This window comes from Rana temporaria, chromosome 5 (genome assembly GCF_905171775.1).
Source record: "Rana temporaria chromosome 5, aRanTem1.1, whole genome shotgun sequence".
NCBI classification, from domain to species: domain Eukaryota; kingdom Metazoa; phylum Chordata; class Amphibia; order Anura; family Ranidae; genus Rana; species Rana temporaria.
This window is the reverse complement of record NC_053493.1, coordinates 349,983,983-349,996,626: the sequence shown is the minus strand read 5'-3', so window position 1 is coordinate 349,996,626 and position 12,644 is coordinate 349,983,983. Positions and strand designations below refer to the sequence as shown.

Here is a 12,644-nt window from a genome sequence, read left to right as displayed (position 1 = left end):
CTTCCATCTGGTAAATCTCCTGGCCCTGATGGCCTCCAAGGAGAATGCTACAAACCATTTGAATATATGCTTAACCCCCACCGTCAAAATCTCTACAATGACGCTGCCTCCTCCTCCATGTTTCCCCCTGAAATATTGTCAGCTGTAGTTGTTGCCCTACCCAAACCAGGTAAGAATCCAGACATCCCCCAAAATTTTCGACCTATCTCCCTACTCAATGCAGATTTAAAATTATACACAAAATGTTTAGCCCTTAGGGTATCCAAACTTCTCCTCGTTAATGCAGACCAAACAAGATTCATCAAAGGCAGGCAATCATCCGATGCCACGAGAAGAATCATAGCCCTCATCCAACACCAAAAGAGCGCCTTCTCTGCTGCTTTTGCTAGACGCAGAGAAGGCATTCGATAGAGTTCACTGGGGATATATGAGAGAGGTTCTTATGGCACACACCATGGATGCCCCCTATCACCCCTTATCTTTAATCTGTCTATTGAACCATTGGCTAAAAGCATTGGAAATTCCAAACTAATCTCAGGTCTCCCAGTGGGAGAATACAACCATAAGATAAGCCTGTTCGCAGACGACATTATACTGATACTCACACACCCACATTCGTCTCTACCAGCAGTGCAGTCCTTACTACGTAAATTTGGCACAGTGTCATACTACAAAGCTAAAACAACTAAATCACATATCCTAGACATAGGGATAGATGGCACAACCCATAATCTCCTAGCAGCGCAGTTCCCATTTCAATGGGTAGAAAAAGGCATAGAATATCTTGGAACCACCCTAACAAGACACTTAAAGAACCTTTTCAAAGAAAACTACACCAGATATAGACAAAAATTTACCCAGTCTCTCCACCATCTAGGAAAACATGAATTCTCATGGGCCGGGAAACTGGCGGCGTTTAGGATGACCACTCTCCCACAACTGCTATACCTCTTCCGAACCTTACCCATCCCTATACCTAAAAGCTACACCAACTCCCTCCAATCATCCTTCCAACGATTCATATGGGCAGGGAAAAAAACACGAGTGGGCTAAAAGTAGTTCAATCAAACATAGATCGGTAGGGGGTTCAGGACTAGTAGATATTGCAGAATACCACACAGCAAGCATCCTAGCCCAACTTAAAGAATGGTTCTTTCCATCACCCTCTACTAGATTGGGAAACATAGAGCAATATATAATCCCGGGTAAAAATAAAAAATAAATGGATATGTAGTATACATCCGAAAACAATACCCTCCAAATTTCTTCCATTAACTATGGCAGCCACAGTCAGAGCATGGCGTAAACTCACATCTACCACCTGGAGAAACACTCCAACAGCACGCATAAACGTACCTCTATCAATCCTTAACTTGCTTGTATCTGATCTTCACACACACAATTGGTCCAAACAAGATCCCACACTCCTTCACAAACTTCTGCACAATGACACGATCAAACCTTTCCATACTCTTAAAACTGAGCTAAATCTAGACCCACAATACCAATATATACAAATCACACACTGTCCTAAAAGCAACCCACAACTTCTAACCTCAATCACTACACAAGTTATTACATTTTACTCACCTCAAGTCCTAGGAAATAAAGGTATTTCCTTATTCTATAACCTTCTACAGGAAAAAAAAAAAAACAATTCCACCACTCCCTGACTTTCGATCAATGGGAGCGAGATCTAGGCAATTCATACTCAGAAACAGAATGGCAGAAAGCTATCAAATCTACATACGACGCCACACAATGCACAGCGCGGTGGGAACTCACACAAAACATCATTCAAAAGAGGTACTTAACCCCTGATAAAATAGCTAAATTTGACCATCAAACATCCCCTATATGCTGGAGCAAATGCGGATTGAAGGGATCTTTAATCCACATTCTATGGGATTGCCCACATCTAACAAAATACTGGCAGGAAGTATTCTCGATCCTTTCACAAATCACAGATTTAACCATCAAACCATCACCAGATCTAGATCTACTGAACCTAAATATTGATCTCATACCTATAGCTCACAGAAAAGTTATAACCCACATATTACTGCCAGCTAGGCGTAGCATAACAAAACTCTGGAAAAATACCAAACCCCAGTTGTTCAAGATGTAATTATAATGATACAGACCCACCATGATTACGAGACACTTCTATTCAACATCAATCAATCTAACACCAAACTGAGACAAAGTTGGAACTTGTGGTCTAGCTGGTATAAGGGAATTACCGCAACATAAATCTACATAAACACTCATGCAGGTTCCCTTCCTACCCCCTCCCCCCTTTTTTCTGACCCCCACAAACCTAAAAAATGTTTGTTGCATTTCCTCTAGATCGTTGAGCAACGTTGTAACCCTGGAATAACTTACAGTATAAGGTTATTGAAATTATTTGACCAATTATCTAATCAAAAGACAATTTACGTATTCATGATTATGTTTCATATATGCATATGTTTACCTGCTTCTTACACTGTAATGCATCTAAGCAACAATGTTTGTAACTTGGAAATGCACAACAATAAAAACTATTGAAATAAAAAAAAATATTAAAAGTATTTTTTTCCCCAAAAAATTGCATTTGAAAAATCGCTGCGCATATACTGTGTGAAAAAAAAATGCAACACCCACTATTTTAATCTGTAGGGCCTTTGCTTTAAAAAAAGCAATTTTCTAGCAAAAAAAAAAAATTTTTTTAAATGTAAACAAAAAGTGTTAGAAAGTGCTTTGTCTTTAAGTGGTTAGAAGAGCGGGTGATGTGTGACATAAGCTTCTAATGTTGTGCATAAAATGCCAGGACAGTTCAACCCTCCCCCTCCTTTTTAAAAAGTAGACACCCCAAGCTATTTGCTGGTAGGCATGTTGAGTCCATGGAATATTTATTTTTTGCACAAAGATGTCACTAAATTATGTATTGCACCCCAAAATTCATTATGCTGCTTCTCCTGAATACGGGATACCACATGTGTGACACTTTTTGGGAGCCTAGCCATGTACAAAACCTCAAAAACCAAGCACCGACTTCAGGCTTTTTAAAGGCGTAAAATTGTGATTTTACTTATCACAGTTACAGAAGCCTTGAAATGTCAAGATAGTACATTTTTTTAACCTATTTTGGAAAGTAGACATCCCAATGTATTTGCTAAGAGGCATGGTGAGGATTTTGCAGCTCTTATTTGTTTTTGAAAATTAAGAAAGAAAAGTCGATTTTTTTTTCTTTTTTTAAATTTCAAAGGCATGTCTCAGCAAATAGCTTGAAGTGTTTTATTTCCAAAATGGGGTCATTTGGGGGGTTTGTGCTATCTTGGCATTTTATAGCCTTCGAAACTATGATAGGTAGTGAGGAGTGAAATCAATAATTTACGCCCTTAGAAATTTTTTACGTCGTTTGCGTTCGGCTTTTTCCGGCGTATAGTTAAACCTGCTATTATGAGGCGTACTCAATGTTAAGTATGGCCGTCGTTCCCGCCTCGCATTTTGAATTTTTTAAGTCGTTTGCGTAAGTCGTTCGCGAATAGGGATTTGCGTAGAATGACGTCACCGTCTTAAACATTGGCTTGTTCCGGTTTCATTTCGAGAATGCGCACTGGGATACCCCCACGGACGGCACATGCGCCGTTAAAAAAAAAACGTTGTTTACGTCGGGTCACAACGTATTTACATAAAACACGCCCCCATTACATCCATTTGAATTCCGCGCCCTTACGCCGCCAAAGATACACTACGCCGCTGTAACTTACGGCGAAAATTCTTTGAGGATTCGAAAAAAAAAAAAAAGTTACGGCCGCGTAATGTATCTTAGATACGCTACACCCGGCGGATATATGTGCCGCGCTACGTGGATCTGCCCTTATAAATTTTGCGCAAACCATTACATTTACGCTTATTAACATTTTTTTACCAAAGACATGTGGCTGAATACATTTTGGGCTAAATTTAGTTTATTGTTTTTTTTTTATTACAAAAAATAGAAAATATATTTTTTTTCAAAATTTTAATTTTTTTACGGTTATATAGCAAAAAAATTTAATTGCAGAGGCAATCAGATACCATCAAAAGAAATCTCTATTTGTGGGAAAAAAAGGACGCAAATTTCATTTGGGTACAGCATTGCATGATCACTTAATTACTAGTTAAATCAGCGCGGTGCCACATTTTAAAAAGTTCTCTGGTCATTAAGGGGCCAATTCTTCGGGGGCTGAAGTGGTTAAAAAAAAAAAATCAAACCAGGGGGTTACCATTACCAACTTTAGTAAGCTAAATGTGACACCCACTATATCAATTTTTAAGCAAAATATGTTGCCTTTGGGAAATCTCCCTCTCTCCCTGATAGGAAGGGTGAAATTACTTAATGGAAAGCTTGTTTGGCTGGGCTTCTCCTATGGATCAAAGGAGTGCAATTCGTTTTGCACTCATGTCATCCATTTTAAGCAGAGAGACTGAAGTGCGCTTTCCGCACAGAAATCAGTCCAGGCACCGCATCATCCCAACAATGGGGTGGATTCAGAAAGCAATTGCGTCTGCGTATCCATAGTTACGCAGCACAATTGCTTAGTTGCACCGGCGTAACGACTTTTCTGTATTCAGAAAGCTCGTTACGCCGACTGCAGCCTAAGATATGACTGGCATAAGGCTCTTATGCCGTCGTATCGTAGGCTGCATTCTTATGATGGCCGATAGGTGGCGTTCCCGTAGTGGTCAGCGTAGAGTATGCAAATTGCATACTCACGCCGATTCACAACCGTACGCGCACCCTGCGTATGCATTTTACGTCATTTGCGTTCGTCGGTTTCTGCGTAAGGCTGCTCCTGCTATTAGCAGGGGCAGCCAATGCTAAGTATACCCGTCGTTCCCGCGTTGCGATTTTTAAAAATTACGTCGTTTGCGTAAGTGAATTGTGACGTCATTTACCGCAATGCACGTCGGGAAAGTTTCCCGACGGAGCATGCGCACTACGTTCGGCGCGGGAACGCGCCTAATTTAAATGATCCACGCCCCCTACGGGATCATTTAAATTACGCGCACTTACGCCGGCCATTTTTACGGAGCGCCCCCGCAAATTACGTAGCTACTGCTTCGTGGATGAAGCGTAGCGCACGTGATTTACGGAGGCGTAGCGTAAAAACGGTACGCTGCGCCTCCGTAAGAGGGCGCAAATCTACCTGAATCTAGGCCAATGTGTCTGGATCCACCAGGTGCCTAGACTGACACCCGTCTCAGGCTCTCAGCAAGCCACTGCTAATAAAAATAAAATAAAATACTTGTTTTGGGTTTGTATCCCAAATATATAGTACTGTGCAAACGTTTTAGGCAGGTGTGGAAAATGCCATCAATGAATAATGCTTTCAGAAATAGAAGTGTTAATAGTTTAGTTTTATCAAGGAACAAAATGTAAAGTAAATAAACATAAGAGGATCCCCAAATCATATTAATATTTGGCGTGACCACCCTCTGCCTTCAAAACCGCATAAATTCTTGGGCAACTGTACAAAATGTGCTATATAAGAATTGATGATGGTTTTACGCCAAATATTGATTTGATTTCGATTTTTCTTCTGTTCGCTGACTTTGTATTTTGTAAATTGTTAAAAGTAAACAATTAAAATATTGATTTTTGAAAGCATTCCTACTTTACAGCATTTCTTCACACCTGCCTAAAATGTTTGCACTGTACTGTACATACATGGAAAATATCTTCAGGTCCTGGTTTCTGCATTGCCAGCATAGGCTGTTGGTTCAGCTAAAGAATGCCAGTGGAATTACACACCCATCCATATACCAGATTGCTATTGATTGTCACTAAAATTTTCCCATTTATAATAAAAAATTCATATTGCTGCTGGTGTTTCTGCCAGTGCAGTCTGTCTGGGTCTTGTTTATTACTTTCCCTGCCATGTCCAATGTATGGAGTTATAACAGTTCACTCACTCTGAGTCTATTAGCTGGATTCAGAAAGGGTGTCCTAACTTTGCGGCGGCGTAGTGTATCGTGTTTACACTACGCCACCGTAAGTTAGCGAGGCAAGTACATGATTCACTAAGTACTTGCCTGCTAACTTACGGCGGCGTAGCCTAAAGCGGGCGGGCGTAAGGGCGCCTAATTCAAAATAGGCTGAGGGGGCGTGTTTTATGTTAATTTGTGTTGACCTGACGTGATTGACATTTTTTTGGAACGGCGCAGACGCCGTCCGCCTACATATCCCAGTGTGCATTGCGGCAACGTACGCCGCACGGGCCTATTGGTTTCGACGTGGACGTAAATGACGTAAATCCCTATTCACAGACGACTTACGCAAACGACTTAAAATTTTCAAATTTCGACGCGGTAACGACGGGCATACTTAACATTACTATTCCAGCTATTTGATGGAATAACTTTAGGCCTAATAATGCGTTACGTAAACGGCGTATCTGTACTGCGTCGGCTAGGCGTACGTTCGTGAATAGGCGTATCTAGTGATTTACATATTCTACGCCGGCCGCAAAAGAAACGTCACCTAGCGGCCAGCCTAAATATTGCACCCTAAGATACGACGACGCAAGCCGTCGTATCTTAGATAGGTTTAAGTGTATCTCAGTTTGAGAATACACTTAAACTTAGGTCGGCGCAGATTCCGAGTTAGGTCGGCGTATCTACTGATACGCCGGCCTAACTCTTACTGAATCTAGCTATATACACTTATAATCAAGCAGCTAACAGAGGAGGATGAGAGTTTGCTCTACTATTCCAGGTATTGGTCCTAGGAGTGCTGACACAGTGTATGCTAACTGGCTTATGGCCTCTCCATCCCCAACCGTAGCGTGCCATGTGTGGCTAAGATATCTAATCTTGTTAGTGTAGCGAGGTATCACCTTTCTTATGTGATTAAAAGACTACCATGGAAAATGTTGGGAAACTAGGTACAGGGAGAAAGAGACTCCATTGCCCTGGTTTATATATAGACTACAATTCCCAGAGAGCAACTGTACAACCCCAGAATGATTTGCTCCCCGCACAGCCTGCTGGGGGAGGTAATTTAAAAAGAGGACGTGTTTGGCGCGCTCTCTCTGAACCGCCTCTTCAACCCAGGAGGACACCTGTGTGAGGTGTCTCCCTGAAAATCTAAGCCAGAGTTTGAGGCCTATCCACGCCCAGCGAAACAGCATCCAGAGGCAGAGAGAGGATTTCCTGACAAAGTGTTCATACGATGTCCCAGTTCAACGGTGACCTGTGGGAGAACCGGAGACTGTCATCCTGAAGGACGGTGTGTTGGAGTTCGTAGACGGAGTGATCCGGAAGGACAAGGCCTGATCTGATTGGGTGAGACGGGCACCTGCCCAAGCATACTAACTGCATTGCAGGAGGGTGGATCGTTTACACTCACCACTGTAATTTGACTATTCGGGCATCTTCTGACAGTTTACTTATTCCCTTTCCGGATTACAAATTACTTTTGTTGCACGCCAACCCGGAAGTGCACTAACTACTGTGTTAATTTGTATTGAGGTTTGGTCTGGCCAACCAAACCATATTAGTGAAGTATATTATCTAAAGACTGCCTGTTAGTATAATAAACCGTTGATATTCATCTACATACCCTTTAACTGGGTAATTGGTTCTATTAGACTGTACAGTACTGTTATATGGGAGAGCTGGGTGAGGCTTGGCAAGGGGGTGCTTCAGTGTGGGTATTTTACTGAAGGAATCCCTTTGCTGTGTACTTACACAGGCCCACATAGATACAGTGGGTGACTGCGATATTGTGTTTTTAGCACGACAGCATCGCGCTGATTCTCGGCAACATGGTGCCGACATCTCGCACTCGCTGGAATAGACAAAGCACATTCCAGCGAGCGCGTCATAGAAGCGACGGGAGATCCGACTTAGATTCCCACCAATTCTAGCGTCGGCACCAATTTTTAAATAAAAAAACGGCATGGGTCCCCCCCCCCAGGAGCATACCAGGCCCTTAGGTCTGGTATGGGTTGTAAGGAGACCCTCCTACGCCGAAAAACCGACGTAGGGGGTCCCCCTACAATCCATACCAGACCCGTATCCAAAGCACGCTACCCGGCCAGCCAGGAAGGGAGTGGGGACGAGCGAGCGCCCCCCCCTCCTGAGCCGTACCAGGCTGCATGCCCTCAACATGGGGGGGTCGGGTGCTCTGGGGCAGGGGGGCGCACTGCGGGGCCCCCCCACCCAAGAGCACCCTGTCCCCATGTTGATAAGGACAGGGCCTCTTCCCGACAACCCTGGCCGTTGGTTGTCGGGAGGAGAAGGAGAAGGCACCGGACAGTGGAAGGGAGAACCGGGGTGCGCCGAGTCAACAGCGGAGAGCGGCGAAAATAGAAGAAGACTCCTGGAGAGCGGAGAAGACTCCCAGAGAGCAGAAGGAGAGCGGAGGAGACCCCCCGGACAGCGGAAGAAGAAGCCCCCCCGGAGAGTGGAAGAGAACCAGACGGCGGTGAAGAAGAAGCCCCCCCTGCTAAAAGAGCTAAAGAAGACAGGGGGGGGCCTCCGGAGCAGACTAATAAATTATTTTAAAAGCCCTGTGTTGTGTGTTTATTTACTTTAACACTTTGCTTCCAGGTGAATGGGATGTACCCCATATCCATTCACTTAGGGTGGGGGGACGGTATCTGGGGGCCCCCTTATTTGAGGGGGCTCCCAGATTCCGATAAGCCCCCCACCCACAGACCCCGACAACCAACGGCCACGGTTGTCAGGAAGAGGCCCTGTTCTTATCAACATGGGGGCAGGGTGCTCTGGGGTGGGGGGGCCCCGCAGTGCGCCCCCCTGCCCCAGACCCCCCGACCCCCCCACGTTGAGGGCATGCAGCCTGGTACGGCTCAGGAGGGGGGCGCTCGCTCGTCCCCACTCCCTTCCTGGCCGGCCGGGTAGCGTGCTTTGGATACGGGTCTGGTATGGATTGTAGGGGGACCCCCTAAGTCGGTTTTTCGGCGTAGGGGGGTCTCCTTACAACCCATACCAGACCTAAGGGCCTGGTATGCTCCTGGGGGGGGGAACCCATGCCGGCTTTTTATTTAAAAATTGGCGTGGAGTTCTCCCTCTCAGGAATGCGTACCAAATGCTGACGCTAGAATTGGCGGGAATCCAAGTCGGATCTCCCGTCGCCTCTATGACGGCTTTGTCTCCATCGCGGCTGGCCAGCTCGGCGCTGGCTCCCGCGATGGGGCTCGTAGGTGGTCAATCTCGCCGAGAAAGGGAGCGAGATTGACACAATATCGCGGTCATCCACTGTATTATAATTTAATTTGTATTTATCTGTTACCACTAATTCTGACTCTTGCAGGGCTCTGCAAGAGTCACTACTGTTTTACCTTTGATTCTTTTGCTTTTATCTTACTAAGTAAAGAGTTACACTGGTTAAGCTGAATCTGTGTGCAGTTCCTCTGTCATCCTATGGGATCAATACAACTCAAGGTAACCATTTGTATACATAATTTACTGCGGTGTGCAAGGTATTGTGTTTTCTAACAGTTATTGGGGTTCACAATTCCCACTGATACCAGTTGTGCCAAGGGAGGGTTCGAGACAGTTTTAGGGGTTGATAGCCAGAGCGTAGACCCAAAACAAACCAGCGGCTTCTTCGGGGGTAGTGCTACACAAGTATGATACTAAAGCTAGCCATACACAGATCAAATGTCCTTCCCATCTCCTGCTGTATCAGCTTTAAATTTGATCTGTGGATAGTCCTGCCAGCACCACCTGGCTTGACAAACTTTAAATTTCTAAATCAAAAGGTGCTGGGTAAAAAATTGTCAGTCAGTCAAACTGGGACTAATTAGCTGCAGTCATTGTTCAGGTATTTTGACAGCAGGCGCCCAATAGTTGGCAGGCTAGATGTGCGGTCTAGTGTAGAATCTGTTAGAAATGTACAGTATGTGTGTAAGTATAGTATAAACTCTAGAATGAGAAATTGAGGCTGGAGACAATTCCCCTACTAGTCTCCAAAGACAGGAAAATTTACTATGGTAGTACCGATTGGACAAAATACACACTGAATAAAATAACGTTTTTTATTTATTCAAAGAGATAAAAAGAGGATATCCAAATACAGATAGAAACATAGGGGTAGATCCACAGAGATTTAGATGGGTGCAGCGTATCAGAGATACGCTACGCCACTGTACCTTACCTGGCGGATCTTCGAATCCTCAAAGAATTTGCGCCATAGGTTACGGCGGCGTAGTGTATTTCTGGCGGCGGATTTCAAATTGGATACGTAGATACGCCGGCGTAATCCTTTTGTGGATCTGGCCCATAATTTCCAAAGTTCATATCAAAACAGTATGTAGAATACAGACTGTCTATACATGTGTGTCACTGATACTTAGTGTGCTCCAAGGTAGAGACAAAAGATATAGTGGGTCCTCACAAAATATACATAATAATCAAGGAAACAAAGACAGGAGTAAAGTATAATAAGCATGGTTGATAGATGGGGGGGGGGTGGGGGGGTTGAGCGCTGCCACTTACCCATAGACCAGCACACAGAGATAAGGCTGAGGCATCACTGACGTTCCCCTACGGCAGATATGGGGGACATGTACAAGTAGATAAACGTATCCTCTGTAGCAATTAAACAAAAATATATATGTATGTATAGATCATGTATTGGAAGAAAAGAGGGAAGAAAAGGAGGGGAAGTTGGAGGGGAAAGAGGAAAATAAAACAGAGAGAAACCAGAAAAGGTGAGGAAAGGAACCTAGGTCCAGGGAATTGAAAAGGGGAAGGGGAAATGCTGTTAAATACTTGGGGGGGGGGGAGTTAAAGGAAAAACCATGGGAGAAACCAGGAAAGGGGAGAAAAGGTACTAAAGTCCAGGGAAGTGAAAAAGGGAAAACCAGAGAGGGGGGGAGAAGGAGGGGAGGGAGGAAAGGGAAACACAAGGAATGGGGGGAAGGGAGAGAGGAAAGCGGGGGGGGGGGCAGAAGGGGAAACAGGTCAGAAACTTCAATAGATATTTATAAATAGCTACCTTAACTGGCCAAGTAAAATCATATAGAGCCAAGGGGGAGAAGGAAACTCACAAGGGTGCATAGAAAGGTACACTAGCCCCACATATTATCCAAAGAAGGGAAAGGTGGCTGGGAATCGTTCATGATGCTTGAGCTGAGGCCTGCTCAAGTACTACTTGCGTCAGCTGCAGCTTGGGCAGTCCTGGCCCTTTGGCCTCGATCTGTGCACGCATGCCCGTTCACGATTCTTCGCGCATGTGGGGGATCAGACTCGGCTAGTGTACCATTCTATGCACCCTTGTAAGTTTTCCTTCTCCCCCTTGGCTCTCTATGTTTTTACTCGGCCACTACAGGTAGCTATTTATAAACATCTATTGGAGTTTCTGACCTGTTTCCCCTTCTGTCCTTTTTCACTTCCTTTTCATAACCACCCCTTCCTTTCTCCTTTTTCCCTGTCCCGCCTTTCCCCCTCCTTCTCCTTCCTCTCCCTTCTCTTTCCCTCTTCTCCTTCTTTCTCTCCCCCTCCTCCCTCTCTGGTTTTCATCTTCCCCTTTAATTTTCCCTGGACATGGGTACCTTTCCTCCCCTTTCCTGCTTTCTCCCATTGTTTTATTTCCACCTTTCCTATTCCCCCTCATTTTCTTCCCTCTTTTTTTTCCATACATACGGAATACTAGTTCCGGTAAGACTGGTGACTGTGAGAGAGTGATTACTGCCCATTTGTAACAACTTGAAATATACTGGGGATGATTTACTAAAACTGAAGCATGCAAAATATGGTAAAGCTCTGCAAAGAAACCAATCAGGTTCCAGGTTTTATCTTTAAAGCTTAATTGAAGAAGCTGAAGTTAGAAGCTAATTGGCAACCATGCAAAGCTACACCAAATTCTGCGTGCACCGGTTTTAGTAAATCCCACACTACTGTGTCTACTTATACAGTAAAACCTTCGATTGCAAGCATAATTTGTTCTGGAAGCCTGCTTGTAATCCAAAGCACTTGCGTATAAAAACAAATTTCCCCATAAGAAATAATGGAAACTCAGATGATTTGTTCCACAACCATAATTCATAAGTTCTTCAGTTTATAGTCATATAAAAAGATTATAGCAAGGTAGGTTGTGTAACCATAAAATGTCCATCCACAAATGGAAGCCTCCAAAAAGGGGATTAGAAGTAAATCCAGCAGGAGCTACAGAGTATAAAAGAGAAGATAGGCACCTCTAAGTGTAGCAATATGGTTACATTTAATGAAGATACAACATTTAACAACTCACATGGTTGATGATCAAAACAGGCACATCTAACTATGCAGGCATCCGGGATAAAGCTGTCTGCAATCGTGCCTGGGAAGATTACCCTACAGTATAGTGATCTGAAAGCGAGGCTTGAACTGCTTGTGGAGTGCAGCGTGGAAAGGACAACGTCAATGGCAGTGAGGAGGATGGTCTATGTGAACATCTTTACCCCGGATGCCTAGATACTTAGATGTGCCTGTTTCAATCATCAACCATGTGAGTTTCCAAATGTTGTACCTTCATTTAATGTTACCACCATATTGCTACACTTATAGGCACCTCTCTTCTCTTTTACACTCAGTTGTGACATGACGCTACTTGTATATCAAGTCAAAATGTATTAGAAAATGTTGCTTGTCTTGCAAAACGCTCT

General features: G+C 44.1%; 1 protein-coding gene across 4 annotated transcripts in view; it reads right to left on the bottom strand.

Moving 5' to 3' along the window:
• Positions 1–12,644, bottom strand: part of RALYL (RALY RNA binding protein like) — a 1,196,807-nt gene that overhangs the window by 622,634 nt on the left and 561,529 nt on the right. The gene's annotated exons all lie outside the window — the stretch shown is intronic.